The 18402-nt window shown below is 42.3% G+C and overlaps 2 pseudogenes; both read left to right on the top strand.

Moving 5' to 3' along the window:
- Positions 1-18402, top strand: part of LOC101006730 — a 106319-nt pseudogene that overhangs the window by 37275 nt on the left and 50642 nt on the right.
- Positions 9900-12449, top strand: LOC116272687 (annotated as a pseudogene).

The raw sequence follows: 18402 nt of genomic DNA, 5'->3' as shown, positions 1-18402 counted from the left end.
CAACACTTAGTGTTGTCAGCATTTGTCAGTCTGGCAAATATTATATCATAGATCAGTTTTTTACTGTATATTAAAAAAATTATTGAGTGAGAAACTTTTTTTTTTTTTTTGAGACAGAGTCTTGCTCTGTCGCCCAGGCTGGAGTGCAGTGGTGGGATCTCAGCTCACTGCAAGCTCCGCCTCCCGGGTTTACCCCATTTTCCTGCCTCAGCCTCCCGAGTAGCTGGGACTACAGGTGCCCGCCACCTCGCCTGGCTAGTTTTTTTGTATTTTTTAGTAGAGACGGGGTTTCACTGTGTTAGCCAGGATGGTCTCAATCTCCTGACCTCGTGATCCACCCATCTCGGCCTCCCAAAGTGCTGGGATTACAGGCTTGAGCCACCACACCCGGCCGAGTGAGCAACTTTTTACCTATATATATTAGCCATTCATATTTCCTCTGTGTTTTTTTCCCCCAGTTTTCAAGTGGGCTATTTGTCTTAGAACGGATTAAAAGAGCTCTTCATATTTTAGTGATAGCAGTTTGTTAATCATATGTATTGCAGATTTTTTTTCCCCAGTTTTTTGTTTGTTTCTTGAATTTGTTTATGGTGTTTTGGGTCATATAGAAGTTTCAAACTTTTTTGTAGTAGAGTTATAAATCTCTTCTTTATGGCTCTGGACTTCATGCTATGTGTAAAAGGGCATTTCCCACTCTCTGGGTCTATATTTTCTCCTAGTACTTTTCGATGGTTGTACTGAATCTACATTGTCAACATATATAAACAATTCTTACTTTGCTGTTTCCCTTATAATAATCATTTTGTCTTAGTCTGTGGGTAAATATGTATTTAATACTTACTGCCAGTCATTATGGTGAAGTCTCTCTAGACATTTTACTTGGTAAGGTTTGTTTTCTAGGAGAGTCCTCAGGAAGAGTCCACAACAATAATATTCCCTGAGTTCTTCCATGCTCATAACAGTTTTATCTATGATCCTTATACTCAAGGGTCTGTTTGGTTGGTTGTAAAATCCATGGCTTATGTTTTATTTGAGTATCTTCAAGATGTTACTCTATTGTCTGTTGCGAAAATCTGGTGACAGTCTAATTTTTTTTTTCACTTATGAGGAACTTGGGTTATTTTGCCTAGATGCTCAATGGCATTTTTTTTTTCTTTATCTTTAAAATCTCATATATGGTGGCTGTAATCGGTGGGCATTACAGGTGCCTTTGAGATGGTGTGACCTTCCAGGGACATCTGTATCCCGCAGAATGTCTAAGGTGGTACATCCTAGCTCTGAGCACGTTCCTCTGACTGAGCCCAGACTTGGCAGGATTGACCAGGTGTGTGCTCATAGTTTGTGGTTTGAGACTGTGGCAGTTTTTCCTACTTTATCTGATATGATGCTTTCTAGCGTTTTTTGGGCTGGGGGGTCACAGGTAAGGTGATGCAAAATAACTCCTACTCTCTTATTTTCAACTAGAAACTAATTTATATCTTATTTTGTTTTGTCTGGCTTTTCCTCCCCTCCCTTGGAAGATAATGCTTATCTTTCTCAATTTATCGACTTGAGAAATAAATCTTTTGGTTATACCTTTCTAAAAAAAAAATAAAACCATTAGCATAGTAATATTACTTCATACTTCCTGTACCTTTATCTCCAGTTTTTGTGACGCTTTGAGAATTCTTTTTTAAAAATTTAAGTTTTAATTTTTTAAGAGGCAGTTTCTCGCTGTTTTGCCTAGGCTGGGTCTTGAACTCTGGTCTCAAGTGATCCTCCCACCTCAGCCTCCTGAGTAGCTGGGATTGCAGGTTTGAGCCACAGTGCCTGGCAGAATTTTTGTTATTATTATCAAATTAATGTTTTTTTACATTGCTAATTTTTCTTTCTAGGCTTCTTAAAATTATGTCTAATTTTCTATCCATAGTTAACCCAGGCCATGAGATTTAATTCTATTTAGATTTAATTCTGTACCTAACCGGAACTGGTACTATTGCTAGTTCATTCATTGATAACATTGAATACCCTGAACTATGCACTGTTCTATGTGCTTGAGATAAAGAAATGAATAAATAAACAGAAATCCCTGCCCCTCTGGAATTTATGTACTAGAGGGGGTGGATGAATGTAATAAATGAGTAAGTCTTATAATACATTAGAAGAGAACAAGTGCTAAATTGTAAGAATAAAAGTGGAATAGGGTGAGTGAGGTCCATGGGGTCAAGGAGAGTACGTAGAATTTAAATAAGGTGGTCAGGGAGGGCCCCATTGAGATGCTGACATTTGAGCAATGACCTAGAGTACGTAAGGGAGTTAACTCACTGCAGGTGGAGGAGGCGGCCAGAGCCAAGACTCAAGGAGTCGCCTTCCTGATGTGTAGGAGGGGCAGTGAGGAGGCCAGGGCTGCAGGAGACATGGCACAAGGGCCCGGAGGGCATATGGGGTGGGGATTGGGAAGGGCTTTGTAGACCAGTGCGGACTGGAGGGCTCTGACTTGGGTGTTGATGTGGTCACTCTTGATGCTGAGAGTAGACTCCAGGGGACAAGACTGGGAGGAGGCTATTGCAGGAAGGCCAGGCGAGCGATGCTGATAGATGGGACCAGGCTGGTTTGAAGCTATGAAATTCCCATTAGTGAGCACATTATGTACATTTAACTTTTTGGTCAGCTGGATTAGGGCTACATTTTCCTCAAGGATTCTTGAGTGTGAGAATGCTTGCGTTCTTTCATGTCATAAATGCTTGTGTTCTTTCATGTCTTTCATGGCTTTTTGCTGCCTTTAAATAATGCATGACATTCTAACTTGGTAAAGATGTGTTGGGTCACTTCTCTCCCTTCTGGCTGAGTAGGCAGCATTCTTTTGTCTTCAGACTCCAGTGTCCTGGAGAAGACTGCAGATAGTCTGCCTTTTTCCGCATTATGGGCTGCCCACGTCTTTCTCTGTGTTGGTAGAATCGCCAGCCTTGCTAGATGTGTCTTACCCTGATTGGACTCTACTGATTTTTCTTGGCATATGCTGAACCCTTTCAAGCTATAGATTCAGTTACTCAATTTCAGGAGAATTTTCCTGTATTATATCTTAAATTTTCTTTTCCTGTGTCATTTGTTTTGTTCTCTTCAGAATTAGCAGTTGTGTGTCTGTTGAGTGTTTATCTCCCATATCTAACTTTCCTTTTTTTGTGTGTGTGTGAGACGGAGTCTCGCTCTGTCGCCCAGGCTGGAGTGCAGTGGTGCGATCTCGGCGCACTGCAAGCTCCACCTCCCGGGTTCATGCCATTCTCCTGCCTCAGCCTCCCGAGTAGCTGGGAATACAGGGGCCCGCCACCACGCCTGGCTAATTTTTTGTATTTTTAGTAGAGACGGGATTTCACTATGTTAGCCAGGATGGTCTCGATCTCCTGACCTCGTGATCCCCCCGGCCTCGGCCTCTAACTTTAATCACTTTCATGGATTTCCTATATTCCATTTCCCCAAATGAGTCTCCGCTTTCACTGACTTCTTCAGCAATTCCGCTTCACTTCTTGCCCTTCTTAACGTCATGTTCATCAGGGAATGGTGTTCGTGCTTTTCTCCATTGGTGTCCTTGACGTCCCTTATCTTCCTTCAGTAAGGAGCAGGGCCCACAGGGCAGGATAGTCCTTGCTTTAGCCTGTCACTAAGCTGAGATAAATTTGAAAACGGCTCAAGATCTAGAGAAGTGAGTCTTGATTCTTGTTGTCTTCCCTCGATCTTGTTCAGCAAATTCCTGTCTCAGAAATAGCCTTTGTGTCTGTCGTTCAGGGTGGAGGCCATTCTCCACTCTCATTATAGGTTGAATTTCCTTCTCTGTTTTGACTTTAACAGAAGGGGAGAGTAGATATTTTTTCTTTTATAAGAATTCCCAGGGCGGGGTGTGGTGGCTTACATCTATAATCCCAGTACTTTGGAGCTCGAGGCAGGTGGATTGCTTGAGCCTAGAAGTTTGAGATTAGCCTAGGCAACATAGTGAGACCCCGTATATACAAAAATACAAAAATTAGCATGATGGCACGTGCCTGTAGTCCCAGCTCCTTAGGAGGCTGAGGTGGGAGGATTGCTTGAACCCAGGAGGTTGAGGCTGCAGTGAGCTGAGATTGTACCACTGCATTCCAGCCTGTATGACAGAGTGAGACCCTGTCTCAGAAAAGAAAAAAAAAAAAAAAAAAAAAAAAGAATTCCCAGACATATAGCTTGAAAATTATCTTTTGTAAAAAAATAATATATTACAGTATATAAAATTCAACATGTTTAATGGGGGAAGGAGGGAAAAGAAGATTATCTTCTGCCCCTGTCCCTTAGCTTCCAGTTCCCAGCCCCAGGAAGCACAACCATATAGAACATATTCCTAGAGTGGAATTGCTTTGTCAAAGGATGTATGCATTTGTACATTTGATAGACACTGCCAAATTGCTATCCATAGAAGCCGTCAGTATATATATGCTATCAGCAAAACATGAGAGTGCCAGTTTCCTCACATTCTCACCAACATGATGATGTTTGAAGCGTTTCAAATTTTTGCCATTCTAATAGGCAAAATAGATTTGAAAGTTTTATTTAGCATTTCCTGTTAATACAGGTGGTTGAGGAGCCAGGTGCGGTGGAGCACACCTGTAGTCCTGATACTATCATTTGAGCCCAGGAGTTCGAGCCCAACCTGGGCAACATGGTGAGACCCTGTCTCTCAAAAAATAAAGAAGTAAAAGTCAGTCTGAGCATCTTATGTGCTGAAGAGCCGTTTGTATTCACTGTGAACTACCTGTTCGTTACCTATCACATTTTTATTTTGGGTTGGTGGTGGCTTTTTCGTTGGGTTTATATAGGTACTCTTTATGTGTAGGAAAATTAACTCGGTCTGGATATGAGTCACGTTTTGTTTTCCCAGTTCATTCAACTATGATTATTTAGTTGTGTTTGTGCTATGTTTTAGGTATGTAGAAAGATTTGGTTTGTATGTAGGTGATTTTCTCTTTTATAACTTCGGGGTTTTTATATCATAGGCATTCCCCATGCTAAGAGTCCACGGATTCTATGGTGTTTTCTTCTGCTAATTGTATTATTTTCATTTTTTAAAAAATTTTATTTATGTATTTTTTTGAGATGGAGTTTCACTCTTGTTGCCCAGGCTGGAGTGCAATATTTCAGCTCACTGCAATCTCTGCCTCCCGGATTCAAGCGATTCTCCTGCCTCAGCCTCCTGAGTAGCTGGGATTATGGGCATGTGCCACCATGCCTTTCTAATTTTGTATTTTTAGTAGAGATGGGGTTTCTCCATGTTGGTCAGGCTGGTCTCGAACTCCCGACCTCAGGTGATCTGCCCACCTTGGCCTCCCAAATTGCTGGGATTACAGGTGTGAGCTACCACGTTTGGCCAATTTTTTTCTTGTAAATATTTGGTGCTCCTTCAGTTACTCCTGGTGTTGGTAGTAAAGTAGGGTGCCCAACTATGTTTTTCCAGATGCTTATCCTGCTGTCTGAACACCATTTGTTGGTTCCTTTGGAATACCAGCTGTATCATATATTAAATTCCTGTAATATCATATATTAAATTCCTGTAATTCTTGGTCTAGTCCATGTCTGTTTGTCTATTCATGTACCAATATCAAACCTTTTAAAATTTAGGCTTAAAATATTTTTTAAAATGCAAAGTCAATAAAATCATTTTGGAGGGAAGTCTTATGGGAATATTTCAGTAGTTCCTTCGCAGTAAGATGTTGTAGATGATTCTTCTGAGCACAATCTGCTATTCATTGTTAGGGCATGTGTTTACTTACCTACTTTAAATTGATTTTGCTGACAGAAGTAAGGACTCTTGGATGGTCCTTCTATATTCTCCTACCCTGGCTCCCTGGTAATGTGGAAAATGAATTTTCAGGTAAAATTGGCAGAGGACATTAGGAGTATATTAACATGAACTGGCCCAACGTAGGCTCACACTTGATAGCTTCATCTTAGTAAGCATCCTTCTTTGATTAAATAAACTGGCTGTGGATATTCTCCAGGGAAAAAGCTACTGCTTATTCTTAGAAAACTAATGTATACATGAGCTGGTAAAGAGGAACTTCTTTAAGCACAATTTTAGAGTTATAGAAGTATATATTTGTTGTTATGATCTTGCAAGTTTGCTAAATGCTTTACTGAAAATAGCATGCATGGAAAAACATAGCACAGTATGTCCCAAATAAGCACTTGGTTATTTCTTTTCTTTTTTTCTTTCTTTTTTTCCCTTCACACAGAGTCTTGCTTTGTCGCTCGGGCTGGAGTGCAGTGGTGCAATCTTGGCCCACTGTAACCTCTGCCTCCCTGATTCAAGCTATTCTCCTGCCTCAGCCTCCTGAGTAGCTGGGTTTACACGGACCTGCCACCATGCCTGGATAATTTCTGTATTTTTAGTAGAGACAGGTTTCACCATGTTGGCCAGGCTGGTCTCGAACTCTTGACCTCAAGTGATCTGCCCGCCTTGGCCTCCCAAAGTGCTAGGATTATAGGTGTGAGCCACTGTACCCAGCTAGCACTTGGTTATTTCTTTAAAAAACTTATTTAAATTCTGTCCTGAATTTGTTACATGCTTTCTTTTAAAATGTATGTTTAGGTAAACATCTGTTTTAGTGCTTTTTCTTCCTTTGAATTTTTTCATTTATTTATTCATTCAACAAATATTTATTGATTACTTGCTCTGTGCTAGACAGCGTTTTAGGTACTGATATTGAGCAGGGAACAAAACAGACAAGGACCTTGCTTTTATTGAGTTTATAATCTAGTGGGGGAGATCAGCAATAAATAAAAATTGTCAGGATGTGATTAGTTTTATGGAGAAAATCAAGCAGGGTGGGGAGAAAGTGACTCACTTTGGGGGCAGCATCCAGTGGGAGGTCAATACAGTTACACTGAGCCTTAGTTACCTTTTATTAGAAAGGCAATGTGGGAAAATAGGAGAAGCATGGAATTCAGAGTTTGATAAGCTCCTGTACGAATCTCAGATTTTCTACACACAGGTTGTGTGGCCCTGACCAAATTACCTAACCTCTCTGACCCCCATTTTCCCAACTGTCCAAAGGGGAAAAAAGAATACCTGACTCCTAGTGGGTTATTAAGGATTAAATGTGACAACTTCAACAAAAAACCCTAGAAGAATGTTTGACCTGTAAGTCACTTTATAAATAGTAGCTAAAATATTATCACTTCATCACTTTGTTCATTAAAAGTTTTTAAGAAGTTTACCCATTATTTCATGAGTTTTAATATCATGTGCCTAATAAGATGGTAGGTTTTAACCAAAGCACCCTTAAATGGCCATTTGTGCCAAATGTCACCATGGTGACTGCTAAAATGGGGGGATTGCTGGTATTAGTGTATTCATTTCCAGGAATTGTCATAGTTTAATGTTCATCTGTAGTTGGTCACGTTTTGTTGAGGTCATAACAGAAAAGGAACTACATTTGTATTGAACATTGTATTAGAACAAATTTTAGTACCTCTGAAAGGTCATACATCATAGAATCTAGACATAAAACCAGAGTTCTAGCTCAGAAACACCAGTACTACCACTGTTTCATCTGTCCCACGTTGAGGAATATGACAGACTCTGGTTCAAAGGTACTTTAATGCCTTATGCATACTACTAGAGGCCTAGGCTGAAATTCTACTAGACCACAGGCTGGGAGCAGTGACATCTCCAAGATACCAAGTCTGTCAGGGTCACCGATGGAGATTTCCATAGAGGAGGTTCTCTGGCCTAACTGAAGGCATCACTTCTTAGATAGGTGGCCTAGTCAAACACTATCCAAGGAAGGAGCATGGGCTCTAGAAAGATTTAGGGACAGAGTAGCAGATATACCAGAATGCTGAAACCTGGAACAGGCCAGGAAGACAAAACAGCAGTCTGCATATAGCAAAAAGAGAAGGTAGGAAGATACAGGTAACAATGAAATGGATGAGATGAGAATCTCAACATGAGGTCACATCTATATTCCTAACACACACAGTTTGTTACCTATCTGTTTGCCCTAGAGACAGGGCCACACTAAATAGCACCCATTCTTTCTCACTTTCCTTATCCCTCAAACAAAGAAGTGTCCCTCCCTTGGCCCCAAGTCAATGGGTAAGGTATTCTGCCAAGACCTTTTTCAACTATCCCCTATCATTTATGTTTTTTACTTCTCCCTGTCTACTGATTTATTCTCCCTCTACCTCAAAACATGCTCATATACTTCCTATCTTTAGAAAAGAAGTCCACCTAAATCTCCTACTCTGACCTCTAATTCAGCAGTTAAAGTTCCTTTCATGGCTCACTTTTCAGGAGGAATCTGACTCCACTTCTTTTACCTTTCAATTCCTCCTTAATTCTGTGATCTCCTTAGTTCTGTGAGCTTCCTCTATTCTTGCTAAAGTCATGACCATCTATGGGTATGTTCATTGCCTGTTGGACATTTGAATGTCTCAGGCATTTCAAGTTCAGCATTAATTGAACCCATTATCCGCTTCCCTAGTGTGATGATTTTAAAATATATCCACGAATTCTTTGACATTTCTTATTTCAAGAGGTGGAGCTTAGTTCCCTTTCTAACTAATGGAATAAGGCAGAAGTGAGAGTGTTAGGAGTAGGTCCATAGTGTTAGGAGTAGGAGGAACACTATGGCTTCCTCCTTGCTCTCTCTCTCTCAGTTCACTCGTGCTGAGAGAAGCCAACTGCCAGATGGGGAGGATGTTCCAGCAATGCTATAGAGAGGCTCACTTGGCAAGCAACTGAGATCTCCTGCCAACAACCAGCACTGCCTTGTCAGGCAGGCGAGTGAACTCATTGGAAGTGGACCCTCCAGCCCCAACTGAGCCTTCAGATGATGCACTCCCAGCTGACATCTTGATTGCAACCTCATGAGGAACTCTGAGCCAGAACCAGCCAGCTAAGCCTGTCTTAGATTCCTGACCCACTGAAACTGTGAGATAAGCCTTTGTGTTTTAAGCTGCTAATGGTTGTCAGTGATTTGCTACACACCACTATGTAACCAATACACGTGGCAAACCTTCTGTATTCCCAGTCCTAGGGAAAACGAGGAAACAACTCCTTCCTCTCCAAGATCTAACTGGTGACCAAGTCCTGTTATTTTCATCTAGGTATCTGTTGATTCAGCCTGTTCTGATTTTCCTAGTCACTCTCTCAGTTTATTATTTATCATCTAGACTGTTTCAGTTGCCTCTTAACAAGTTTCTTGCCTCCAGCTTCACTCACTTTTAATCTATTCCCCACACTGCCATAAAAAGAAATTCTAAAATGTGAATTTGAGCATCTTTCTTCTTTGCTTGAATTGTCCCCATTGACTACAGTTAATCAAGCCCAGTCATCTTAAGCAATGCAGGCAAAGCTGTTTGAGGTTTGATCCCAGTGTGCTTTCCAGCTCCCGTCTCTCCTGCAGCACTGAGTTTAGCCGTCAGAAATGGCTGGTGGGTCCCAGAATCTGCCACGGCTTTTCCTCTTTCTGTGATTGGTGTGTGCAGTTCTCTCTAGTTTTGGAAGGCTTTCACAACTCTTTGACGCTTTCTCTATTTTCTGAAAGTTAAGCATTCCTCCTTTCTTCTGCAGTCCCCAGTGGATACCTGTGTAATTGCTGTGATCACATCACTGTCATTGTCTCTCAATGTCTGTCAGTTAGACCAAGAATTCCACTAGATGAGGGTCGATGCTCTGTTCATCTCATTTTTGTTGTTTTTCTTGCATATCTGATCTTTTTAAATGTTTGACATACTTTTTCTTTTTTTTGGAGGGGGCCAGTATCTTGCTCTGTCACCTGGGCTGGAGTACATTGGCGCAGTCATGACTCACTGCAGCGTCGACCTACTGGGCTCAAGCAATCCTCCCACCTCAGCCTCCCTAGGAGTGCACCTCCACAGCTGGCTAATTTCTGTGGAGGCAGGGTTTCACCATGTTACCCAGGCTAGTCTCGAAGTCCTGGGCTTGATATTCTTTTTTAACTTTACTGTGGTAAGAACACTTAACCACATTTGTAGATCTACTACATTTGTTGATCTACCCTCAACAAATTTTTAAGTGTACAATACATTATTGTTGACTCTAGGTACAGTGTTGTACAGTAGATCTTGAGAGCTTATTCATCTTGCTTAACTGCAACATTATGTTCGTTGATTGGTAACTCCCCATTTCCCTCCCTGCAGCTTCTGGTAACCTCCATTGTATTTTTTGATCCTATGAATTTGACTATTTTTGGTATCTCATATAAGTGGAATCGTGCAGTATTTGTCTTCTATGACTGCCTTATTTCATTAGCAAAATGTCCTCAAGATTAATCCATGCTGTTGCATGTTATAGAATTTCCTTTTTTTTTAGAGGCTGAATAGCATTCCATGGTATGTGTATACTACATATTGTCTACCCCTTCGTCCACTGATGGGCATTTAGTTGTTTCCATATCTTAGTTTTACTTCTTTGAGGAACCTGCATACTCTTTTCCATAGCGGCTGCTCCATTTTACATTCTCATAAACAGTGCACAAAAGTTCCGGTTTCTCTACATCCTCACCAATACTTGTTGTCTTTTGATTTTTTGGTAATAACCATCCTGACAATGTGTGTTCTGTTCATTTTAAATCTCTAGCACCTAATGGGATATTTGAAGAGGGTACCTGAAACTTTTAGTCTAGCAGATAGGGAATTTCATATTAGCAGAGTCAGAATATAAAAATATAACTTTACCTCTCTATACATGATCATAACTTCACTCTCTAGCCATTGTTTTTCCACTAAAGGCAGTGAAGAGTCTTTGGGGATGAGGGTTCTGGCCCCGTCACTAATGCTTTCATTGGCCATGAAGGCTTTGCCGGTTGTTGGTGCCATCCATTCCTCTGTGTTCCCTTTCTCTTTATGTTAGTCCCACTGGGCCCCCTCCTTTCTGACTGTGAGAGTTCTCCAGGCTTGCAGGCTTGTGCTCAGCTGTTTCAGTGCCTCTCTGGGGCATGCACCCTGGGACGTGCTGTGTGGGTCTCAGACCCACCCTTCGGATGCAGGGGCCTGCCCAGGGCTGAGCCTCTTTAGGAGGACTGCACTCTGGGAAGAACCAATGGTGTGTCTGGGATTTCTGTTAGCTAGATCTCTTATAAATTCCAAGTCTTAGTTTGGGATGGAAAGAGGTAGAGGATCTGGACTTTTCAGAGACTTAGCAGCATCTTTTTTTTTTTTTTTTTAATACTTTATGTTCTACATGTGCACAGCATGCAGGTTTGTTACTTACGTATACATGTGCCATGTTGGTTTGCTATACCCATTAACTCGTCATTTACATCAGGTATATCTCCTAATGCTACCCCTCCCCCCTAAAGAAAAATACTTAGTTCTTCCAGTGGAAAACTGTGGGTTCCAGGAGATATCTGCTGTGCATTTATGGGCCTATTTTAGAGCAGAATATCAAACTATTCACCATAATTTTAAAAATAATATTAAATAATTAAAAAATTGGTACAGCCTGCCAGGAGCTCAGTGTGCAATGGCGACATCAAGCCTGTGAGGCCACCTGGTGCGGCTTGGGAACCCGCAGAGGCCTGCGCTGAAGCCCAGCAAACCCCTCTCCTAGCTAACTGTGGCAAGGACTGGCATCCGGAGTAGGGCGAGGCTGCTTGTATCATGGAGAGTCAGCTTGCTGGAAGCCGAATGAATTCCGCGATGATATGTGCAGAAAAGAGATCCAGGGCTTTTTCAATTGTGCTTCAAGGGCTTAGGAGGCCCCCCAAATGAGATCAATACAGGAGACCCTGGGAGAGTCTGGGAGTTTACCTCCCAAGAAATTGATTAAGTTGTCACAGAGGTTTCCTTACAAACCTCACCTAAGCTTAAAATGGAGAAGCATTTTCAATGATTTCTGAACTATAGTTTCTGACGATTATGCAGAGGTATTTTACAGACGTTTGCATTGCTATGACCTCTTTGAAGGGTAGAATGAGGCAAAACACTTTTTCCAACCTTTGGAATCATAGTATGGGTAGAAGTTATGTTTTATCTTGAAGTAAAATCCTCTGAAGAGAAAAAAGTAGTTTAAAAATTAATTATACTTTTTTATATTTATAAGACAGATCACATTGTTTGTGATCTTTGATAGTATCTATAGCCCAGGACAAATTTCCAGAGCCATTCCATTTCTTTTCTTATTCTGTTTCCATTGAAATAGAAAGCCGAAACCAGAATTATAGGTCATCAGGAATGATAACAAGTGTTTTGACTCTAACTGATCAATCTGAATGTGCATTCAGGTTAAATATGGATGCAGAGATTATAGTGAATTTTTTTTACTGAAAGCCACTTTTGGCATTCTTTCAGCTGCTGAGTTAACAAGCATGTCACACTTAAAAACAGGAAGGTTGGCCGGGCATGGTGGCTCAAGCCTGTAATACCAGCACTTTGGGAGGCCGAGACAGGCGGATCACAAGGTCAGGAGATCGAGACCATCCTGGCTAACACGGTGAAACCCCGTTTCTACTAAAAAATACAAAAAAAAACTAGCCGGGTGAGGCGGCGGGCGCCTGTAGTCCCAGCTACTTGGGAGGCTGAGGCAGGAGAATGGGGTAAACCCGGGAGGCAGAGCTTACAGTGAGCTGAGATCCGGCCACTGTACTCCAGCCCAGGTGACAGAGTGAGACTCCATCTCAAAAAAAAAAAAAGAACAAACCAGGAAGGTTGGCTGGGTGCGGTGGCTCACGCCTGTAATCCCAGCACTTTGGGAGGCCACCGTGGGCGGATCATGAGGTCAGGAGATAGAGACCATCCTGGCCAACACGGTGAAACCCCATCTCTACTAAAAATGCAAAAAATTAGCTGGGCATGGTGGCAGGTGCCTGTAGTCCCAGCTACTCGGGAGGCTGAGGCAGGAGAATGGTGTGAACCTGGGAGGCGGAGCTTGCAGTGAGCCAGGATTGCACCACTGCACTCCAGCCTGGGCAACAGAGCGAGACTCCGTCTCAAAAAAAAAAAAAAAAACCAGGAAGTTTAAGTGGTTAAGTGTTTTTTGTTTGTCTCTGTCTGTCACTCAGGCTGTAGTGCAGCATGACCACGGCTCATTGCAGCCTTGAACTCGAGGGCTCAAGCAATCCTCCTACTTCAACTTCCAGAGTAGCTGGGATTACAAGCATCTGCCACCATGCCTGGTTAATTAAAATTTTTTTTTCATAGAGACAGGGTCTTGCTATGTTGCTCAGGCTGGTCTCGAGCTCCTGGCCTCGAGTGATCCTCCTGCCTTGGCCTCCCAAAGTGCTGAGATTACAGATGTGAGCCACCACACCCAGCCCAAGTGTTTCTATTTAGTTGATAATGGTGAGTAGATTCCTAATCCACTCTTCGATTGCATTTGATTCTGGAAAATGTTTCTTTATATCATTTTGCAGCATTTCAGTGTAGTTTTTAAATATGCCAATCATGTATCAAAAAATGTATTTCTTTAATTTGTGAAGAAAACTGTCAACTATCGGGGAAGTCAAACTCGTGGAGATTTAGCTGCCTACGCTGCAGCTTGGTCATATCATCAGGATATCATAACAGCATTAAAAAATCATGATATTTTGGCTAAGATTCAGGCTGTTCCAGATAATGATTACTGAAATATACTACTTGAATGAATCACCTGAGATCACAGAAATGGTCTTTATCAGCATTATCAAAGTCATGAAGAAATAGTTTTTTCCTCATTTTAAATATTCCTGCTTTTAAATATCCTTGTGAACACCTTTCTCCTTAGCATCCCATGTATTTCAGTGTGGAAAAGCAGACCCTGGGACTCACTGTCCATACCGCATGTTGAAAAGGCTGATTGTCCATGACTGTAGTGTGACTTAAAATGTTTATCCAGCCGGGTACAGTGGCTCACGCTTGTAATCCCAGCACTTTGGGAGGCCACGCAGCGAGGATCACTTGAGCCCAGGAGTTTGAGGGAGGATCACTTAAATCCAGGGGTTCGAGACCAGTCTGAGCAACATGGTGAGACCCCCATCTCTATAAAAAATTTAAGAATTAACTGTGCTTGGTGGTTCGTGCCTGTAGTCCCAGCTACTGAGGAAGTTTAGGTGGGAGGATTGCTTGAGCCTGGGTGGCTGAGGCTACAGTGAGCTGTGATCATGCCACTGTACTTCAGCCTGGGCAACAAAGCGAGACCCTGTATTTAAAAAAAAGTTTATTCATTTTTTAGCACTGAATGAAGATAAGATTATTTAGATCAGTGGTCCCCAACCTTTTTAGCACCAGGGACTGGTTTTGTGGAAGACAATTTTTCCATGGACTGGGGTGGGGGGATGGTTTTGGTGTGATTCAGCCACATTACATTTATTGTGCACTTTATTTCTTTTGTTTTTTGAAACAGAGTCTGGCTCTGTCGCCCAGGCTGGAGTGCAGTGGCCGGATCTCGGCTCACTGCAAGCTCCGCCTCCTGGGTTTACGCCATTCTCCTGCTTCAGCCTCCCGAGTAGCTGGGACTACAGGGGCCCGCCACCTCGCCCGGCTAGTTTTTTGTATTTTTTAGTAGAGACGGGGTTTCACCATGTTAGACGGGATGGTCTCGATCTCCTGACCTAGTGATCCGCCCGTCTTGGCCTCCCAAAGTGTGGGATTACAGGCTTAAGCCACCGCGCCCGGCTTATTTCTATTATTATTACATTAAATATAGAATGAAATAATTCTACAACTCAGCATAATGTAGAATTAATGGGAGCCCTGAGGTTGTTTTCCTGCAACTAGATGGTCCCATCTTGGGGTGATGGGAGACAGTGACAGATCATCTGGCATTAGATTCTCATAAGGAGCGTACAACCTAGATCCCTTGCATGCTCGGTTCACAACAGGGTTCATGCTCCTATGAGAATCTAATGACACCACTGATCTGATGGGAGGTGAAGCCCAGGTGGTAATGCTCACTTGCCTACTGCTCACCTCCTGCTGTGTGGCCTGGTTCCTAACAGGCTATGAGCTGGGGGTTGGGGACCCCTGATTTAGATCATCAACTCTGCTCTGAGGAAAACAGCAGTGTTGTAGACGGGCATGAAGTGCAACTTCTTCTACTCTATGTAGCAACCCGTTTTCTTTCTGTTCCTCCTTCAGTTTAGATCCCTGAGACCCTTTTCCACATTGTACCTTGGTCATTGTATATGAACATCAAACATGAAAGGTGCTAGTGAGACCCCATCTCTATAGAAAAATTTAAAAATTAGCTGGCCATGGTGGGCCTGTAGTCCCAGTTACTTGGGAAGCTAAGGCAGGAGGATCCCTTGAGCCCAGGAGTTTGAGGTTGCAGTAGCTCTAATGGTGCCACTGCACTCCAGCCTGGGTGACAGAGCAAGAGCCTGTCTCTAAAAACAAAACAAAACAAAGCAAAATAAACATGAAAGGTGCTGATTCATACCCTGCAAAGAGGTTTCATTCGGCAGCAAGTTGAAATTATCTACTGGTTTGTACATGAGCTAGCACTTCCTCTTCCACTTGGCATGCCATTGATATTCCTTGATGTTCAGTGTTATTTGATAGAGGAATTTGCTAATATCTTGTTCTCTTTTCTCTTTGACGAAAACATTTATCATTAACTTTGGGGCTGTTCTAAGGAATGTTCCATTAGTGTGTGTGTGTGTGTGTGTGTGTGTGTGTGTGTGTGTTTTGCCTCTGAAGGGTGCAGCTTTCAATGATGCCTTTATAGTTGTGGTCTTTTCCTTTTGGTAATGAAATGCATCAGTTTTGCACTGAGAAACGTTATTTTGCCCTTGAGGAATAACTTGGTTGGTTTACTAAAGAGACCGTCAGACTTTGAAAGTGACATGGAAAGCTTATGTGGTTTCTGTAACTATTTCAGAAGCTTCATAAACAATAATGAGTCTGGGCTGGGCGCAGTGGCTCATGTCTGTAATCCCAGTGCTTTGGGAAGCTGAGGCAGGAGGTTTGTTTGAGGCCGGGAGTTCGAGACCAGCCTGGGTAACATAATGAGACTCTGACTCTACAAAAAATAAAAAAATTTAGAAAAAACCCACAAAGACAAACAAACAAACAAAAAAAACAATGAAGGACTCTGGCTTTAGGAGCAAATGAATCCGAGGTCTGATAAATTCTAATTTTTTATTATTCACCATTGTGCTTTCTATGTGCACTTCCCTTTTTAAACTGCCTGGGTGGTACATCACTTGGTGCACAGGACGTGTGTCTTTCCCGCTTGCAGTTTAGTTCTAGTCAATAGTGAGCCTCCTAATTGTTCAGAGTTGTATTTATGCCACTCACAATGTGACTTTTATACTTCATCAAATCATTTTGCTGTAGCAGTCCTTCTGAACTGATGTGATGCTACAAAGTAGAAAAAGATGAAAACTGCTAATTTTAACAGATATAAACACAAACACGTATATAAACACCAGTGCATAAATATTGTGAAAATATATTGTGTAAAAGCAGTAACTTGTAGCACTAAGATTAACTACAGTGTTAGTTGTGCAAGTATAAATTTCAACCTTAATGATTATATAAAGAATGAAGCAGGATTTCAGTGACCATAATACCTTTAACATTTCAAATTTATGAAATATATATGAACAAAATTGTTTCATTTGTTTCTTTGTTTCTTTTTGAGACAGTCTTGCTCTGCCACCCAGGTTGGAGAGCCGTGGCGTGATCTTGGCTCACTGCAACCTCCACCTCCCAGGTTCAAGCAATTCTCCTGCCTCAGCCTCCTGAGTAGCTGGGATTACGGGTACCTGCCACCATGCCCAAAAGGCTAATTTTTGTATTTTTAGTAGAGACGGTGTTTCACCATGTTGCCCAAGCTGACCTGGAACTCCTGACCTCAAGTGATCCACCCACCTGGGCCTCCCAAAGTGCTGGGATTACAGGCATCAGCCACCACGCCTGGCCCATTTGTTTCTTTTGAAACAGGAACTCCCAGTGTAGCTTTTGATGAACTTCCATGGGCCTCCATGTGTCCTCCATCCTCAGGTTGTGTGTGCATTGGGCTGTAGCCATCTGGTGACAAGGACCATGCTAGAGGCCAGTCTGAGAGTGCACCTGGTAGATCCTTAAAGATGGTAGATCCTTAAAGATGCAACCTTTGGGAACCTTGACCTTTGATTGCTATAAGCAAGTAAATCCCCTAGTTGATCATCACGCGGCTAAGCAAGGCCTATGAGGAAATTGATTTCTTGACAGAAACATTTGGAAGGTCTTCAAGTTACTTCCCTTACCAATCACATAACATTTTTAAATGTTTTCTATAACTTACTGACTTTGGTCCCATTTTTCTTTCATTTGTTCAACAAATATGTATTAAGGGCTTCCTGTGTGCTAGGCACTCTGCAAAACAAGACAGCATATTTGCCCTCATGGAACTAATGCTTTGTATATATGATTTTCTCCTGTATCATATCCAGTCTCTACTTTGCTGCTTATTTTTCTAATTTTCCTTTCTTACCTATAATATTTCAGATCCATAAACTATTTTGTCTATGTCCTTATTTCAAATTATTCTGTGGCCGTACATGGTCACTTATGCCTGTAATCCCAGCACTTTGGGAGGCCGAGGCGGGCGGATCACAAGGTCAGGAGATTGAGACCATCCTGGCTAGCATGGTGAAACCCCGTCTCTACTAAAAAAAATACAAAAAATTAGCCGGGCATGGTAGTGGGCGCCTGTAGTCCCAGCTACTTGGGAGGCTGAGGCAGGAGAATGGCATGAACCCAGGAGGTGGAGCTTGCAGTGAGCCGAGATCACGCCACTGCACTCCAGGCTGGGCGACAGAGCGAGACTCCATCTCAAAAAAAAAAAAAAAATTATTTGTTCTCCAGTCCAAACACACAGTAACAGTCATAGCATTAACCTTTATGCATTAAAAGGCTTAAAATTTCCATCCAAAATATTTCAGGTATTTTTATTTTAAAATTAAACAGGATCTCCCTCTTTAATCCAGGCTGGAGTGCAGTGGTGTGATCACAGCTCACTACAGACTTGAATTCCTGTGCTCATCTGATCCTCCCACCTCAGCCTCCCGAGTAGTTGGGATTACATGTGCCACTGTGCCTGGCTAATTTTTAAAAATATTTTGTAGAGATGGGGCCTTGCTATGATGCCCAGGCTAGTCTCAAACTCCTGAGCTCAAGTGATCCTCCTGCCTCAGCCTCCTAAAGCACTTTCCTACTGGCATGAGCCACCAAGCCAGGCCCAAATTTCAGGTATAATGCAAGAAACACATTTTTTTTTGAGACAGAGTCTCACTCTGTCACCCAGGCTGGAGTGCAGTGGTGCGATCTTGGCTCACTGCAACTTCCGCCACCCAGCTTCAAGAGATTCTTCTGCCTCAGCCTCCTGAGTAGCTGGGATTACAGGTGCACGCTACCATGCTCGGCTAATTTTTGTATTTTTAGTGGAAACAGGATTTCGCCATGTTGGCCAGG

This window comes from Papio anubis, unplaced genomic scaffold (genome assembly GCF_008728515.1).
Source record: "Papio anubis isolate 15944 unplaced genomic scaffold, Panubis1.0 scaffold159, whole genome shotgun sequence".
NCBI classification, from domain to species: Eukaryota; Metazoa; Chordata; class Mammalia; order Primates; family Cercopithecidae; genus Papio; species Papio anubis.
The sequence above is the reverse complement of the archived record's forward strand: the minus strand, read 5'-3'. Positions and strand labels throughout refer to the sequence as shown.